At 55.1% G+C, this 18,182-nt stretch overlaps 1 protein-coding gene across 2 annotated transcripts in view; it reads right to left on the bottom strand.

Annotated features, from left to right (window-relative positions):
• Positions 1-9,927, bottom strand: part of CPT1A (carnitine palmitoyltransferase 1A) — a 56,279-nt gene extending 46,352 nt beyond the window's left edge. Inside the window, exon 1 of one of the 2 annotated variants that reach the window (XM_086676669.1) lies at positions 9,773-9,927. The gene's annotated coding sequence lies outside the window, so the exon portion shown is untranslated. Of the gene's footprint in view, positions 1-4,383; positions 4,463-9,772 lie in introns of those variants that run through there. The other variant, XM_086676670.1, reaches the window with a different exon arrangement.
• Positions 9,928-18,182: the final 8,255 nt, after the last annotated feature.

Here is an 18,182-nt window from a genome sequence, read left to right as displayed (position 1 = left end):
GGCCACCTCTCGCTGTGCACCTGCCAGACCAGCTCAGCAGTAAACTGGAAGTCAACAGCTTCAGGCAGCGAAATTTACCCAACGTGCCGAAGACACGTGTCTCCGTGGTCTGGGGTGCTGTGGGGCGCCACGGACCCGTTTATTTTCCCTGGCACCGCAGAAATCCTCCCTGGCTGCACCAGGCGCGGAGAGCGCCCGCCCGGACCCCAACCGATGGTGAGCTTTGCACAAACCTCCTCGCCTGGGACACACCTGGGCGCCGCGCCCCCAGGCTGAGCGTGGGAACCACGTAGCGGTGCTACTTTAGAAATCATGAAGGCCACCAGAGGGGAGAGGTGCTTCCAAGGACGGTGCCAGAGACTTAAGCACCTTACGCTAATCCGCTCTCGGAAAAACACCAAGGTCCAGAGTAAGGCGCTCTGGTTGAGAGCGACGACCTATTTATCCCAATTTTTATAAATTCCCATCACGGGCCTATTAGATGGCTGCTCCTACAGCGTCCCAAGCTCACTCCCCCAGGCCCCTCCGCTTGGGCCAGCACCCCGGCCACCCCGACCATGACGGGGGTGGGGGCGGGCCCTGCTAACCCCAACTCACAGCTGGGATGCCTTCTGCTCTGCTCCCATCTTCCGGCTCCGCACACCCAGCTTAAAGCTCCCCTCCCGCAAGGCTGCCTTTGAGTCCACATTCCCAGAGAACAACGTCCCACCGGTTCCATTTGGTGATTCTACCCGCACTGACCGGCTGATGACTCTCACTCGTGCGTCTTCCATTTAATCTCCCAACGGAAGCGGTGAACGTCTCCGGGACACGAGCCCTTGTTCAACTGTGAGTCCAGCGAGGATCAAAGACAGTTCTCCCAACGCCAAGTGAAGAAGTTGGAGCGGGGCGGGGAGGGATGATGTCGCAACAGCTCGTTGAATGTCGGTCAGATTACTTTAATTTCGCCAACTTTGCCCAATGCCACTCACCGATCCCTGGCCAATAAACTGGTCTGTACTCCCGTGTCTCACGTGTCCCTGCCTTTGTCTTCCTTCTCCTCAATCAATTCCTTTTCTCCATAACCGCAGAGGTCAGCGGCCCGCCAATCGTAACACTAGCCATTCCGAAGCCGGGTCCCCTTCCCCTCCAGAAGGCCGGCCACGGTGCCACCCCCAGCCCCAGAGGTCCTGGGACGGGCAGCCGCTGAGGAAAGGAGGTGAAAGGTCAGCCCAATGCCAAGTGCTTAGTTGGATTCCAAAACAGGGGTGGGGGGTGGGGGGGAAATTCAGACATGGAAATCACCTCCGTAATAAACAAACCATCGGACCTGCCATGTGACATGGGACTTCCAACCAAAATATATAATTCTGTGCCGTCAGAGCTCTTCCAACAGAGCCTTGAACCCAGATAGGGAGGTAGGAAGGAAGGCAGGAAGCTAGGTAGGTAGGTAGCTAACTAGCTAAGACAGACAGGAGATGCAGACTCATGTTTGTGCTTTTAGCAACGAAAATACAAAATACTCCTTCTGTTTGGCTTATGCTGGACAATGTGATGCACATTTCCCCCAAACTGCCCATTTAATTCCCGCCAGAGCCGGGGCGTCTGGGTGGCTCAGTCGGTTAAGCCTCCGACTTCGGCTCAGGTCACGATCTCGCGGTCCGTGGGTTCGAGCCCCACGTCGGGCTCTGTGCCGACGGCTCAGAGCCCGGAGCCTGTTTCAGATTCTGTGTCTCCCTCTTTCTCTGACCCTCCCCTGTTCATGCTCTCTCTCTGTCTCAAAAATAAATAAACGTTAAAAAAAAAATTTTTTTTTTAATAAATAAATAAAAAGGAAAAAAAAAAATAATTCCTGCCAGAACCCACGGAATGGCACGAATTTACCAGGGAGAAGACCATCGCTCGGGCGTCGAGGCACACACACCTGCCCAAGGTCACGGCCAGCAAAGAGCGGAGCTGGGGGATCAGACCCACGTCCGACCCCCCAACCCACGTGCTTACCTGCCAGGTGAAGGAGACACTCCATTCAAAGTGCCACGCGAGATCGCTACAGCTACGACACAGGTGCGAAATTAGATCGCTCCGCTGTAGCCAAAATGATGTGACTATAGCCAGAATGATGTGACTGCAGTCAGCAATAAAACCACAGCAACTACAAACACGACCAGGGCCAACTCTAAAATCGTTCTCAGGCACCCGTCTCCCCGCTACAGTTGCACAATCTACTCGCACGCGGGAGCGGGCCCGGTCTTCTACGGCCCAGCACAGCATCAACAGCGGGCAGTGACTCTGGGGGCACAGCCCGTTTCCCTCATCAGGGAGGAAGCTGGGGCCGGAGGACACTCGGGCCACCACCCCTGGAAAAACGCTCGAGGGGAGACACCGCAGGCACCATCTACAGCATCGTCTTCGACGGAGGCCAGAGCGGCGCCGCGTATCCCTCTGGGGCCCAGCGACCAGTGTCCGGGACGGTTCTGCTTGGCCACACAAAGCTGGTTCTGCCTCCAGGATGGACACAACACGGGAGGCCATGTTCCTGCCAAGCAGGACTACAGAGATGGCACCCGGGCTGGCCTCAGTGCTGCTACCCACGGCACTTCAAGGAAGGTACCAGAAGGTTCCGGAAGGGCATCAGCCAGGGGAAATCCAAACCTGCATGTGTGGCAAGGTTCATACCTTTCTTCTCTTTTCTTTTCTTCTCTTTTCTTTTCTAAGTAATCTCTACACCTAACGTGGGGCTCGAACTTACAACCCCGAGATCAAGCGTTGTGTGTTGCGCTGACTGAGCCCGCCAGGCGCCCCAAAAAGGTTCGTGACGTTGCTCAGATTCCTTCTTGCTCTGTCAGTATTCCGTATTCCCGCTACTACACTCATGATTAGGGCGAGGAGTTAGGCGCAGGCAAAAATTAGCAGTAACAGTACAGAAAAGAGAGCACCCGTCCACCCGTGTGTGGGCGCATAGCTTTCTGCCCGTCGTGTGCCGTGTCATACTCACTCGCAGACATGACTCTCCGTGATTGTGCTCTTGTGTTTTCTTGATAAATGCATATGCAGATAAATACAGATTATTTCCCTACCCCGATGGAGGCACCTTAGAAGCAAGAACGTGAGACGCAAAACTCACTTTGTGTTTCTGGGAGGGCTTCGTGTGCAAGAAACGGGCAGGAACAGTCACTAAGGAGGTGGGGGTCTCTTGAATCCACCACTGGGCATTTAATATTTTCATTAATTAACTGGCCATACAGTTAACTTATTGCCGTCAAGTATATCGTAATACGCCATTCACGTTCATGGAGTAAATACGCCAAGACGAGGCGGGTTATAGAGGGAATTCTGAATCGTTACACCTTTAAGTCTCTGGGAAAACAATAGCTTCTGCCTAGTGACCTAGGGAGGTGCTGTAAAAAATACACCAAATGTGGGGCGCCTGGGTGGCTCAGTCGGTTGAGCATCCGACTTCGGCTCAGGTCCTGATCTCACGGTCCGTGAGTTCGAGCCCCGCGTCGGGCTCTGTGCCGACAGCTCAGAGCCTGGAGCCTGTTTCAGATTCTGTGTCTCCCTCTCTCTCTCTGACCCTCCCCCGTTCGTGCTCTGTCTCTCTCTGTCTCAAAAAAAATAAATAAATAAATGTTAAAAAAAATGTTTTTAAATAACAAAATAAACCAAATGCAAAAAGCGAAAAACAAAAAATAAAATAAACCAAATGCAAATTTACACCTAGTGTGGCCCCACTCCGGGAAGTAATGGCCAATCAGACGAACGCAGAGAAACGTGACCTGCGCAAAAGAATTGGGGAAAGGTCACTGGGGGTCACATTTTTGTAAAGAAAATACAGAATGTCTTGGCAGTTATCTGCGCTGCCGTTCAGGTATTTTCTCCGGACGCACGCCCACGAGGACCTGCCCCCCAGCCACACCGTCAGCAATGCCGCTGCCGAAGAAGCTTGCGTCCCCCCAAAAGAGACCCCCGGACCTCTGCTCATCCCACGCTGTTCCCACAAGTGTTCCCAAAACCACCGGCGGGGGGCCTTCACCCACAGCATGCTCTTCACCCAGAAGTGTAACTGAACTTGGGAAATCACAAGTTCCAATTCAGGGACCGGGGAGCACCGTCATACCTGTAATCCCTGCCTGCGGCCACGGGATTATATGCCAGAACCCGTGCCCACTTTACACCCTCAAGACTAGGGTCACACCCGGGGACCCTCCCTGGTGACAAAGAACAACAGGTGTCGGGGGCACCACTTTACAGATGCGGAAATGGACACCCGGAAACACGCCCAGTGGGCACGGACGTGGGCCCTCTGCCTGCACTGCGGTCCGAGAAGCAGCAGCGTGCTGCAGGGAGAGAGCACAAGCTTCGGAGAACATGGATCTGGATCCAAATTCCAGCTCTGACACTTACCGGGCCGTGTGTGCAGGTGTGGAAGAGAGAAAAGGCTCGAGCGGATGTCACAGCCTCATCACAAGACCCTTCGCCTGGCCTATAAAGTATGAGAATATCCAGCCGTCACATCAAGTGATGGGCCCAACACATCAGGCCTTCAATGCAGGAACACACTGGAGTGTGCCGGACTCCCAACTGGAGCCCCAGGCTCCAGGAACATGGGCTTCCGTGTGGATTTGCCGCCTCGCCTCCTTCTTGCCGGTAGACCCCCTCCCCTCACTCTATCCGCTCCCCCCACCCCGTGCTGGCATCGGATACCCCCCCCAATCATCTGACTTTGACATTTAGCTTGCCACAGCACTGCTGGGCTCATTTCTAGTGTCCCTTGTTGTACCTGCCGCTGTACAACAGGGGGGGCTTGAGAAAGTAGAAAGAAACCTAAACTCTTCACCCTAAATCTTTTTTTTTTAATGTTTATTTTTTGAGAGATTGACAGAGTGTGAGCAGGAGAGGGGCAGAGAGAGAGAGGAAGACACAGAATCCGAAGCAGACTCCAGGCTCTGAGCTGTCGGCACAGGGCCCGACATGGGGCTCGAACTCACGACCTGAGCCGAAGTCGGAGCTCAACCGACTGAGCCACCCAGGCGCCCCACCCTAAATCTTTTTTTTTTTTTTTCAACGTTTTTTTATTTATTTTTGGGACAGAGAGAGACAGAGCATGAACGGGGGAAGGGCAGAGAGAGAGGGAGACACAGAATCGGAAACAGGCTCCAGGCTCTGAGCCATCAGCCCAGAGCCCGACGTGGGGCTCGAACTCACGGACCGCGAGATCGTGACCTGGCTGAAGTCGGACGCTTAACCGACTGCGCCACCCAGGCGCCCCACCCTAAATCTTTTTTTTTTTTTTTTCAACGTTTATTTATTTTTGGGACAGAGAGAGACAGAGCATGAACGGGGGAGGGGCAGAGAGAGAGGGAGACACAGAATCGGAAACAGGCTCCAGGCTCTGAGCCATCAGCCCAGAGCCCGACGCGGGGCTCGAACTCACGGACCGCGAGATCGTGACGTGGCTGAAGTCGGACGCTTAACCGACTGCGCCACCCAGGCGCCCCATCCCTAAATCTTTTTTAAGGGCACTACAGATGCCGACATATAGGAAAATTAGTGATCAGTGCATTATCTCATAAATGAGGAAGTCTTCCATAAAACGTAAAATTTGAGTTATAGCACACGACAATGTCTGAAAGCCATAGTCATTTTGTGTTTGCTTTTAATATAAACACGTATTGGGGCGCCTGGGTGGCTCAGTCGGTGAAGCGTCCGACTTTGGCTCAGGTCATGATCTCATGGTTCCTGAGTTTGAGCCCCGTGTCGGGCTCTGTGCTGACAGTTTGGAGCCTGGAGCTGCTTCGGATTCTGTGTCTCCCTCTCTCTCTGCCCCACCCCCACTCGGACTCTGTATCTCTCTCTCTCTCTCTAAAAATAAACATAAAAATGGGGCGCCTGGGTGGCACAGTCGGTTAAGCGTCCGACTTCAGCCAGGTCACGATCTCGCGGTCCGTGAGTTCGAGCCCCGCGTCGGGCTCTGGGCTGATGGCTCAGAGCCTGGAGCCTGTTTCCGATTCTGTGTCTCCCTCTCTCTCTGCCCCTCCCCTGTTCATGCTCTGTCTCTCTCTGTCCCAAAAATAAATAAACGTTGAAAAAAAAAAATTAAAAAAATAAAAAATAAAAAATAAAATAAAAATAAACATAAAAAAAAAAAAAAAAAGCATCTGACTTCGGCTCAGGCAGTGCGGAGCCTGCTTGGGATTCTCTCCCTCTCTCCCCTTTTCTCTGTCCCCACCCCACCCTCTTTCTCAAATAAATAAACTTAAAAAAAAAAAAAAGTTTTAGGATGACACTCAGGTTCCTGGGATGGGTTGGTGAACCACCACATCGGGAGTATGGAGGAGTCCTTTCCTTTTAACCTCAAGAACCTGGTGTCCAACAATTAGCTGATAATTTCCAGAAGGCAGAGCAGTAGCCACCCTATCCCCCGGCCCTCCACAGTGGCAAATACCCTACGTACCCCCAAAGAGGCAGGACTCGTGCAGTGGCAAAATTTCTTTCAATTATTAACTTCCAACAACATTCTGGGCAGAAAAACAACCCATGCAAAATTACAGGTGGACATTCTGGAGAACTGAGGCTCTGGATCACCTCACCACAAAGGTCAGCTGGCTTCAAGCCCAGGGTCTGCTGGGAACCCAACGTCCACCCAGTATTTGCACGGGGTAGAAGGTGAACTACACAAAAGGCAACAGAATGTCATAAATCAGCAAACATAAAGTACTCCTTACTTGTGTTAATTAACAGACTGAACAACAACACGCCCCGTACAGCCTACACTATTTCTACAGGCATCAGAGACTGTTAGGCTGGTGGCTTCTGGAGAGGGGCCCCGAGTGCCGAGGCCAATCCCGCGTTAACGTTCCCATGTGCACCCCCTTCATTTTGCACCGTGTCAAACAGAAAAATCCTCGCAGGCCAAGCTCGGGAGAGGCTCAAGCCATTCGAAGAGAACAGAGGCCTCATTAAAGCGGGCCCCAGAGAATCTCTGAAACACACTCGAAACGCGCCAGTTTTCTTTTATTCTAAATCCTCCGGGAATCGAAGCTCAGGCTCCCCCCCCAGCAACCCAACTCTGGCCCGCCAGCGATAACCACGCGGAGTGACTCAACGTCCTCTCCCACAAAGGAAAAACTGCACCCGATCAAAGTGCAGAAGCAGCTCCGGACCAGAGCGGGCGCGCGTTTCCGCCTCCCACCTTCCCCGCCGCCCTGGGAGCCCAGGCTGCGTCTCTAATTGCTCAGCTGGAACGCGTCCCGGAGGGCACCGCAGGCAACTGCGGCCGGCGCGCCCCGCCCCGCCCCCACGGCGCGCGTCACGTGACGGCTGCGAAAAGTAGGGGAAAGGTTACCACGAGCCCCGCCCCCGGCCTGGCGCGCCCGGGGCGCTCAGATCCTGTTCCACCCGCCCGGCTCGGGGAGACCTTCCGGAGCGAGCTGGCTCGCGTCGCCGGCGCTGCCACCCTCCTCCCCCGGCGACACGAAGCGCCTCTCCGTGGGCAGGCCGAGCCCCGAGTGGCCAGCCCCGGGGACAGCTGAGGGCTCAGGGCGCCCTATGCCACCCCACACCCAAACTGCAGCATCGCGTCCCGGCGCGCCCGAAGCGCGTCCGGAAGGGGCTTGCTGCGAAGCCCCGGGGAAAGAGTAACAGTGTTTCTATGAATGGGCACGCGGGGCCAGGGTTGCATAAGCGCAGGCCCTGGCCCCAAGACTCCCCGGGGGCCCACGCTTGCCCACTAGGTTCACACTGGTCTGGAGACAGACCAAGGGCGGCAGCGGCAGGGACGCCGGGTTTCTTCCCTTCGCCCCTGGCTTAGGCCACTTGTTTTCAGTGCAAACTCGAAAGGTTATTTCGGCCTGTGCACCGTGCCAATTTCTGCCACTGTGATACAAAGTATGTGCGCTCCCTTTTGTCTGTTTGATTTCAACAGATGGGACTTCAGTGTACAAGGTCGGGTCTAGAAATGTTTCACCGGAAGGAAGCCGGTCGTTTGTATGCGAAAAGGAGCCCCCGGGCGCACAGAGGCAGCACCACCCCAACCCCTGAGTGCTGCACACAGTTCACATCAGACACGATGGCCCCAGACGACTTACAACCAGACGCTGCCTCGCCTCTGCGATCAGCACGATCATCAGCATTATGTCCTCATATTTACGCCACACTCCCCGCGCGTCGCCCTACATACTTTGGAAAGGCGGGGGGGGGGGGGGGGGAGATGCTCGCTGGCATAAATGAAAGACCAGTGAGTTCGGCCATTTTTTAATCACTTGGTTTGGGGTTCAGAAGGAAATAAGCATGCTTGAATATCTGGAATGACCAGAAACCCGACGCCTATGCAAGAAAATGGTGTAACAAAATACACGTTTCAAAAGAGTAAACGGATTTTGTCCGGTACCTTACAAAGCTACCGGTCTCCCACAAAAATCTGCCCTTAAGTATTTGAACTACACAAGGAGCACAGAGGAACCGAAAGCCTGTCCTGAGTTGGGAAAACGACGTCTGTTCCCTACTGAATCCGGTTGATTACTCCGGAGTTTTAACTCTTGGTGTTAAAAAAGTCAGGTCGGCTTGAACGAAAGCCAACCATCAATTTACATTATAAAGACGCTGACCCAAGGCCTTCCCGAACAAAATGAAAGGAACTGGCCGTTGACTCGCCGAGGGGGCTGAGGTTTGGAGCTGCCTCCATCCCGGCCCGGGACCCCGAGTAGCTCCGCCACCCCGATCGCGCCTTCCCGGCAGGAAGGGCTGGAGCTCCCAGGCCTGGTCACGTGACGCCCCTCCTCCACCCCCCGCCGGGCGGCTGCGGGGCTGCGAACCCGCCGCGACCTTGGGCAGATTCACAGCGCCCACCTGCCCCGCACCGGGGGATGGGGGGGGCGCTCGCATGCGGGGACCCCGGCCGGGCGCCCCGATCTCGCTCACGACGGGTGCTCCGACCGTGCGGGGAGTCCCGCGTCAAGGGCGTGTCCCGACGGCTGCAATGCGGGGGCGGCCGCAGGAGGCTGGGTGGACTGCGCCCCACGGAGTCCCGAAGGCCGAGCGTCCCTCTAGCTCCCACTGCGACCCCTGGACGGCCCCCTAGGCCCAATCCACCCCCGGAGGGCGAAGGGATGCGGCGGGATCGAGAGGGGGTTGGCGGCGCCCAGCCAAGTCCAGAAGGCCGAGCACCCCTCCTGCAGCCTCACCGACCCTCCGACGGACCCCCAGACCCAATCCATTCCGAAGAGTTGGGTGGGATGAGAGGAAAGGGGCTCTAGCGGCCCCAGGCCGGAGGCATCCTGCCAAGTCCGGAGAACCAAGCATCCCTCCAGCTCCCACACTGTACCTCCAGGCGGGCCGATCGACCCTCGGGCGTACCCCCAGACCCAATCCACTCCTGGGAAGTGAGAGCGAGAAGGGCGAAGAAAGAGGCCAGTACCCCTACTGGTCCCGAGCTTGGCGCATCCTGCCCAAGTCCGAAGGGCTGAGCATCCTTCCCGCTGCCGCACCGGACCGGCACAGGAGGCCCGCGCGCAGACACACCCCTAGGCGGACCCCAGACCCAATCCACCGCGGGAGGTGGGGAGTCCCCGACCCGCTCCCGTTTCAGGCTCCCCACGAACCCCGCCGTCCTGGCGGGGCGATGCCGGAGGTTCCCCTCGGCGCTGCGGCTCGGCAGGCGGCCCCCGCACCCCCCGCCCTCCGGAGTCCGGACCCTGGCAGTCCCCGCGCGCCCCACCCTGGCGCCGGCCGCAGCCCGCGAGCCCGCGCCCGCTCGCCCAGCGTCCCCGCGCGCCCAGCCTCGGCCCAGCCTTACCGAGTCGGCAAGCGGAGGCGCGGCGGCGGCGAAGGCGGCAGCGGCGAAGGCGGCGGCGGACTGAGCGAGCGGCGAGCGAGAGCCGGGGGCGGGAGGGCCGCGGGCGAGGCCGAGTGCACCCGACGCCGGCAGCCGCCGATTGGCTGCCGCTCGCGGGGCTTCGGTGCGGGCGGGGCTGAGACTCCCGGAGCTCGGCGGGTCGGGGGCGGGACCTGGACGGGGCGGGGCATCGGCGGGGCGCCTAGGGGGACGCGTCAGGTGAGGAAACCGAGGCTGCACCGAGGCCCGCCACCTGAGCCTCTGCCAGCCGGGGGGGGGGGGGGGGGGGGGGGGGGGGGGGCCAGGGCGACATTCCTCACCCTGGAGACTCTGTTTTCTCATCCGAAAAACGGGCCAACTCATTTGGCCCAGGCCCATGAGAGCGTTTAGCGCGGTGCCTGGCTCATGCTAGCCCTTTACAGCCATTGCCCGTATAATCCTCAAAGCACCCCTATAAATAGCTGATCCCCGCCTGGGCTGCAGAAGGGATCACTACTTGCACGCGATCACACAGCTAAGAACGTGGATGCGGCGTTGGGCCCGGGTCTGACTCCAGAGCCCACGTCCCCAGTCGGACCTTATCCCCAGCTGATGCGATCCCGAGGCAGAGCGGCTCGCCGAGCCAAAACGCCAATGCCAATTCCGGTGACCTTTCTGAGCCTCCTCCTTATCCAAGTGGGAGAAAAATACCTCCCACGGGGGCTTTGGCAAGGTTTGGTAAACTAATTATTCAGGCGCCTAAAGCACTGTTGGTCCCAGGAAAGACATGGCTGGAGGTGGGGACGGAGTGACCGAGAGACCCCTGTGTGGGTCACTGAGCTCAGGAGAGGCGTCGAGAGTGCAGTCACCGGCAGATCCCAGGAGTCGAGGCCGCTGGCAACTGCCGCAGGGCACTCAGGGAAGTGCGGGCAGAGCTTCCCTCCCTCCCCGCCCCGCCACCCCCACCCCTGCCCCTTCCCTATCTTCGCCTGAAATTTTCCCAGGCCCTAGCCGGGGGTCCCGGATACAGCAGGTGCTCCATACATGCACCCGTTTTAGGACAGAGACCCGGCTCTGCTTAAGGTCAATCACTCCTTTTATGAAAACCCCATGCTTGCCTCCATCTAGGTCTGTATTATTTGGTGGTTACCCCTGAACGGCTTAGAAGAGAAAACGAAAGTTCTCTCTTGTTCCCGCCCCCCATCCCTCTGCCACCACCACAGTTAACCGTTGGTGCGCACTCTCCAGACTGCTTTCAAGAAAGTCGAGGGATCCGCTGTTTGCAACACTCTGGTTTTCATTTGGACGGAGCTCCCCGTGGAGACACAGAAATGCCCTTCTCTTCTGCGGTATTTAACCCGCCCCACGGGCACGTATGCCCCCTTTTCACGTCGCAGGTACAAATTAGGCTGAGCCGACCGTCAGCGTGCCTCTTTGAGCTCCGCTTTCTCTCTGCAGATGCCTAGAAGTGAGGCAACCGGGTCAAAGGACAGGCACCTGCGACATTTGGGTGCCACTTGGGTGCCACTTGCTGAGCTGCCCTCCAAAAAGCTGACTAACGTCTACGTCCACCCACGCGTGGGAGAGGAGCCGCGGCTCCAGGAGATCGCCAGTGCTGTCATTACCCGTTCTTTTCATCTTTGCCAATCCTAAAGGAGAGGGTGTAGACAACTCTCCTTATTTTAATTTGCATGTCTTTGAAGTGGGAAGTTGGAGATTTCCGGCCACTGCAGGTTCCCGTCTGGACCGAGAGCGATCCCAGGCCCTCACCTCCCTCCACACACACCCCCACCACCACTCGGGCCCCCAGCTCCAGATTTCCCGGCGCAAGAGGGCAGGTGAGCTGGGCCCGGGGCACACCTGCTCCATGCCCAGTTGCACTGCGCCTGCCTGGGCCGCTCCATCGTTCTCTGCTCTCCTATCTGGCACCTAGACCTTCCTGGTTTGTGCCTCGGACTGTCACCCTCACCTCAAATGCCCTTCCCTCCTTTCCCTGGAATCCTAGCCAGCCCTCTGCAGGTCCCCGCCCAAGTTCGATTTCTTCCTCACCCCAGTGCTGTCGTGGACCCCCCCTGGGATTAGCCCCGAGCCATGTGTGTTCCCAGGGCTCTGCGGCCTTGACAGGGCGCCCCTCCCTGCAAGCCTCCTCGGTGCCACCTGGGCGGGGGGAAGCGGGTCAGGGCAAGGCAGGACAGGACCGAGGTCCTTGGGCCGCCGGGGCTCTTGGCCCCAATAATGAAACTCACACCACTACCAGTTCCGGCCAGAGTGTGGAGGCCTCATTCCCCTCCGGTGCGCTCCCCGGGCTGGTGAGGCAACCACTGTTAATAAAGAGCCCAAGAACTAGGCCCCTGGGGAGCTCTAGGCCTGTCGGATCCTGTATTCCCTTTGGGCCAAAAATATCCCAGAGTTGGCCTCAGAAACTAAAGTAATCTTTCTCAAGCTCTGGTTTGTTTGTTTTTTGTTTTCTCAATTCTTTCCCAGGTCGAATGAAACCTTCTATAGCAGCTGCCTATCGTGGCTATAAGGAAACCTTTTTTTAAAAAATGTATGTAGGGGCACCTGGGTGGCTCAGTCGGTTAAGCGGCCGACTTCAGCTCAGGTCATGATCTCGCGGTCCGTGAGTTCGAGCCCCGCGTCGGGCTCTGTGCTGACAGCTCGGAGCCTGGAGCCTGTTTCAGATTCTGTGTCTCCCTCTCTCTGACCCTCCCCCGTTCATGCTCTGTCTCAAAAAAATAAATACACGTTAAAAAAAAAAAAGTAAAAAAAACAAAAAAATGTATGTAATGTTTTTATTATCACTGAGAACCCCCCCCCTTTGTTTTACTCTAAAAATATCTTTTTAGGGGCGCCTGGGTGGCGCAGTCGGTTAAGCGTCCGACTTCAGCCAGGTCACGATCTTGCGGTCCGTGGGTTCGAGCCCCGCGTCAGGCTCTGGGCTGATGGCTCAGAGCCTGGAGCCTGTTTCCGATTCTGTGTCTCCCTCTCTCTCTGCCCCTCCCCCGTTCATGCTCTGTCTCTCTCTGTCCCAAAAATAAATAAAAGTTGAAAAAAAAATTAAAAAAAAATAATAAATAAAAAAAATAAAAAATAAAAATATCTTTTTATGGAAAAATTCAAGCATACAAAACTTAATGAGAACAGTATAATAAAGTCCTGGGTAACCAAAACTCAGGTTCAACAATTGTCAAGCAAGGGCCTGACTTGTCTATGCCCCTGCCCCTGCCTCTGGATTTCTTAATTTTTTTTTTTTTCAACGTTTATTTATTTTTGGGACAGAGAGAGACAGAGCATGAACGGGGGAGGGGCAGAGAGAGAGGGAGACACAGAATTGGAAACAGGCTCCAGGCCATCAGCCCAGAGCCTGACGCGGGGCTCGAACTCACGGACCGCGAGATCGTGACCTGGCTGAAGTCGGACGCTTAACTGACTGCGCCATCCAGGCGCCCCTGGATTTCTTTAAAGCAAATCCAGAAATAGTGTTTTGCCCACAAGTTCTTGAGTACAGATCTCTAAAAGATAAAGGTTCTTTTTAAGAAACAGACACCCCCCCCCCCCCCACGAAATACCCACAGTACTGTTGTCCAACCTAGAAGAACAGAACAATCAAAATACAAAACTTGTAAGGCTCTCTTAGGCCGCTAAGAGCACAGCTGAGCCCCACTCTCCTGCCAACAAGAAACGAGGCTGGTTCTGATCCAAAAGTGTGTGAGATTTTCCGGAACTCAGCTCTCACTTCCCACAGGAAAAAATTTTGTAATCTCAGAGTTCTGTGCTCCTCTCTTCTCTCCGGAGCGTTGAGCCCCCTCTGAACTTGAACCTTGAGCTGTTGTTGTAGGTGGTGAGCAAATAGCGACAGTTCCACGTCAGGTGGCAATAATATTTGCTCCGGCCAGCATCACCTCTGGGGGGGGGGGGTTTCCGGGAGGGCAAAATGAGGTAATACACATGCAAGGAAATGAACAAAGGCAGCTCGACCACGTGCCAGTGAAAGCAACTCATCCGACCACAGAAGTGGTTTCTTTTTTTATTATTATTATCTTTTTTTAACGTTTATTTATTTTTGAGACAGGGAGAGACAGAGCATGAACGGGGGAGGGTCAGAGAGAGAGGGAGACACAGAATCTGAAACAGGCTCCAGGCTCTGAGGTGTCAGCACAGAGCCCCACGCGGGGCTCGAACTCCCGGGCCGTGAGATCATGACCTGAGCGGAAGTCGGAGGCTTAACCGACTGAGCCCCCCAGGCGCCCCGTCACAGAAGCGGTTCCTTAAATGAATAGGCTTGCCCTGTGACCCAGGAATCCTGCCTTCTGAGCATCTACCGAGAAGAAGAAATGAGAACACACATCCGTGCACAGACCCCCGGTACGGGCATGTTTACGGGAGATCCCCTCAGGTTGACAAAATTCTGGAAACGACCCACGTGCCCATCAGCACAGAATGGATAAATACATTGTGGTTTCTCTGGATAGGGGAATAATAAACAGCCAGAAAAAAACAATGAACTGCTGATGGCACACACAAGGGGTGAACCTTACAGATCTCCTGTTAAGGGAAAGAAAGCCAAATGAACACACAGAGTATTTGTTGACTGTATGATTTCTATAACCAGTGGTGCATATTAACTGCAGTGATGGGTATCAGCTGTAAAGGAGACCCCGGGGGGTGATGGGGGGGTGGCAGGGTAATGTGACTTCCGTGACTCTATACGCCTAAGATTATGCACTTCACGCTCCTTCCTTACCTGCACGTGAGGCCTCGATGTTAAAAATTAAAAGTTACTGGGGCGCCGGGGTGGCTCAGTTGGTTGAGTGTCCGACTTCAGCTCAGGTCGTGATCTCGGGTTTGTGAGTTCGAGCCCCGCGTCGGGCTCTGTGCCGACAGCTCGGAGACTGCTTCGGATTCTGTCTCTGTCTCTCTGCCCCTCCCCTGCTCACGCTCTCAATCTCTCTCTCTCTCTCTCTCTCAAATAGAAAATAAAACATAAAAAGATTTTTCTAATTACAAATTTACACAGATTTAGAGGTAAGTGGGGCATTGATCCTCGGTGGCGAGAGCAAAGCCATCCGGGCGGTCACGAAATAAAGGAATTGACAAATTTGAGCCCCTGGGATCACCTGGGGAGACGGCAGCCTTAGAGGGGGGAGGAGGAGAGGCGGGACGTCAACCCCTTGCTGGTGCAGGGGAGCAGCAGGGAGAGCAGTGGGGACGGTGTCCAGAGCCTGGGAGGTGTGGGCAGGAGTGGCAAAGTGGCACCCCATCGTTCCTCCTTCCTCCCCACTCCTCCCTGGGCCGCTGCTGTCCCCTCCCCTCCACGGCAGGGACTCCACTCTGTCCCCTCTGCGTCTCCAAGTGCCCAGCCCCCTGATGGGTCAGGTGAGGGCACAAGGCAGGCGGGCAGGGGTCTGCCTTCCTGGGAAGGCCTCACGGTAAAGCCAAGGAACAGTGGCCCGGGAGTGGGCACAGCTGGCCACCAGCCTGGGTCTGCCGCTGGCTGGCTCTGCAGACACCCCTCCCGTATCTGGGCCTCCGTTTCCCCACCTACCCAAATGAGGACCTGGGCCCAGGGCACCACTGTTTTTTTGTTTATTTTTTTTGTTTTGTTTTAACATTTATTTATTTTCTTTTTTAAATTTTTTTTCAACGTTTTTATTTATTTTTGGGACAGAGAGAGACAGAGCATGAACGGGGGAGGGGCAGAGAGAGAGGGAGACACAGAATCGGAAGCAGGCTCCAGGCTCTGAGCCATCAGCCCAGAGCCCGACGCGGGGCTCGAACTCACGGACCGTGAGATCGTGACCTGGCTGAAGTCGGACGCTTAACCGACTGCGCCACCCAGGCGCCCCAACATTTACTTATTTTCGAGAGAGAGAGCGCACGCGCGCGCACGAGTAGGGGGGTGGACGGAGTATCCAAAGCGAGCTCTGCGCTGACAGCAGAGAGCCCGAGGCAGGGTTCGAACTCACAACCCGGGAGATCATGACGCAGGCCGAAGTCGGATGCTCCACCCACTGAGCCACACAGGTGCCCCTCCCACTGCCGCCGTTCTTTATTTGGAGAAGCAGGAATTCTAGTTGCTTAGGGGTGTGACGTCCAGAACCAGAGAGCCTGGGTTCAAATCCTGACTCCGCCACTTGCCAGCTGAATGATCTTAACCTCTCAGTTTCCTCATCTGTAAAATGGGGCAAGTAATAGAAGCTGCCTTGGGGACGCGTCATGAAAATGACACGAGTAACTGACAGGATGTGCTTCAACATTCCCAGGACACGGCAGGTGCCATTTAAGCGTCAGCCAGGATTGTTGCGTTCCCTCTTTGGAGCCCGTATCTCAAAAGCTTTTGTTTATAAACAGTAAAACATAATGAATGAATAACTTACTTCCTTGTTTATGAATCAGAAACGCAGACACGATTGCCAGCCAGACCTCTTTGAACACATGCTTGTCCCAAAGTCCAAGACCTGATGACAGCACAGGGAGTGACTGCGTGGGGTTCTCTCTGTCTCCGTCTCTCTCTGCCCCTCCCGGGCTCACGAGCACAAGCTTGCACCTGTCTCTCTCTCAAAATAAGTAAATAAACTTTAAAAAGGTCAGAAGAGGGGCGCCTGGGTGGCGCAGTCGGTTAAGCGTCCGGCTTCAGCCAGGTCACGATCTCGCGGGATCTCGCGATCTCGCGGGATCTCGCGATCTCGCGGTCCGTGAGTTCGAGCCCCGCGTCGGGCTCTGGGCTGATGGCTCGGAGCCTGGAGCCTGTTTCCGATTCTGTGTCTCCCTCTCTCTCTGCCCCTCGCCCGTTCATGCTCTGTCTCTCTCTGTCCCAAAAATAAATGAACGTTGAAAAAAAAAAAATTAAAAAAAAAAAAAAATAAGGTCAGAAGACTTCAAGGGCCACCATTACGACGTCACATGCCAGTTATCTCCAAGGTCCCCGCTAGCCCAGCCTGCTGGGAGAATGCATGCCGGGGCCAGGCCCTGAGCTTCTTGGAAAGGCCAGAGCCGCGTGCTGGGCACAAAGCAGGCGACAGCTCAGTGGGTTTCCTTGAAGTCGGTAGCTTGACTGGCTCCCAGCTGACGCCAGGCCAGCCTGGGCACTGGGACCGCAAAGATGGGGAAGAGGTGACCCTCTTGTAACACCTGTTAGCAGGTGCCTGAACATCCAGTTGAGAGCATTGACAGAGGACTTCCGTGTCAAGAAGCAAATTCCTCCCCTTTGTTGGGAGAAGGAGGTGGGAAGCCAGCACGCTGAGCTCAGTTTTTATGCTTTGTGGGGAGGGCCACTAATGTAAACCTGATGGCAACCACAACCTTTTCCCCAGAAAAATGCACCCACACAAACAGTCATAAATAATTTCAGTCTCGGACCTTCCAGAGTCCATTTACAAACTCCTGACTCCGACGGATTAAGAAAAAAAAAATCATCTGAAATTTGGAAACAAGGAAAAAGAATGTTTGAACGTTCTTTCACGGGCTCACTGTCTAACAGGCCCATCCAAGGATTTCTCGTCCTCTCGGGGGAAATAGATTTTGACCCGGCCCCAGACTATGCAAAGTCACGTGTTGACTGGTAGATTGTTGTACAACAGAAATGCAGAGGGTTTCTGGTGGTAGGAAAAAAAAAAAGTATTCCCCCAAGTTAAGGTTTCATTGCCCTGTAGGATGTTATCGAGACTTGCTCCTATTTAGGAAAAACTCAGATTTTTGTCCTACCTTCCCGTGTAGGGAAAGCCCGGTTATTCCTGCTGTGTGTCCCTTCCCTGTGTGTCCTCTTTATTCCTCACCAGAAAACTTTACTTCTTAAAAACAATTTTTTTAATGTTTACTAATTTTTGAGAGAGAGAGAGTGAGAGAGCATGAGCAGGGGAAGGGCAGAGAGAGAGAGAGAGAGAGAGAGAGAGAGAATGCAAAGTAGGCTCCAGGCTCTGAGCTGTCAGCCCAGAGCCCTATGTGGGGCTCGAACTCACAAACCGTGAGATCATGACCTGAGCTGGAACCAAGAGTCGGATGCTTAGCTGACTGAGACACCCAGACACCCCAAAATTCCAAGCTGATAACAGTGGCCCGGTCTTTCTACTGACCAGCCCCATCCAGGAGGCTGCCCAGGGTTGCTTCAACAGATGGTCCTAGTGTTTTTATCTCTTAGGAGTTTACAAGGGTTTCAGGGACCAGGCACAGACACCAGTACGTACACTTTCTATCATTTCATGGAATTTAACCCGCTCCCTAGCCTTCATGATCCAGGTCTCTCCTCTATCAGAGCTTCTGGACTCAACCTCTAGAATGTTCTTTTTTTTTTTTTTTTTTTTTTTTTTTGAGAGACAGAACACCAGCAGGGGAGGGGGCAGAGAGAGAGGGAGACACAGAATCCAAAGCAGGCTCCAGGCTCCCAGCTGTCAGC

The sequence above is a fragment of the Puma concolor genome, chromosome D1 (genome assembly GCF_028749965.1).
Source record: "Puma concolor isolate L17-30 chromosome D1, mPumCon1.1.hap2, whole genome shotgun sequence".
NCBI lineage: Eukaryota > Metazoa > Chordata > Mammalia > Carnivora > Felidae > Puma > Puma concolor.
This window is presented reverse-complemented; position numbering and strand designations above follow the sequence as displayed.